We start from the raw sequence: 485 nt of genomic DNA, 5'->3' as shown, positions 1-485 counted from the left end.
TCTCTCTTGGTGGATTTATTCTGCAGGATCCAGCTTGCTGCTCTAGGAAAAAACTCTAAGGTCTGAGGACGACAGTGGGCCAGAGGATGCCAACTAACTCAGATTAAATCTCAGGAGAAAAACCATAAATTTTGTAGTACACCATTCTAGACAAGGAAATCACAAAGCCATCCACTGACAGTGGTCAAGATGGTAACTCACATAAAGGGCAAAGCTGAGGAAGAGTGCAGGCTCAGCCTGGAGTGGTAAGAACGTCAGGGCATAGGAAAAGGCCAAAGCTCAAGCCTCTTTGCTAGGAGTGGAGAAAAGGAGAGCATGATTAGGCTGAGCTTCTGGATTGCTTTTTGAGGAAACAAGCTCCACTCTCAGTTTCCTCCAAATGCAATGGAACATGGCACTTAGCACATGGCCTTTGAGACCAGACTGGATCTAAAAAGTCAAGTCAAGTTATTGTGAGAATAAGGTATGCACATAATCACTTGACA

The sequence above is a fragment of the Mus caroli genome, unplaced genomic scaffold (genome assembly GCF_978045245.1).
Source record: "Mus caroli unplaced genomic scaffold, Mus_caroli_1 scaffold_5, whole genome shotgun sequence".
Lineage (NCBI taxonomy): Eukaryota > Metazoa > Chordata > Mammalia > Rodentia > Muridae > Mus > Mus caroli.
This window is presented reverse-complemented; position numbering follows the sequence as displayed.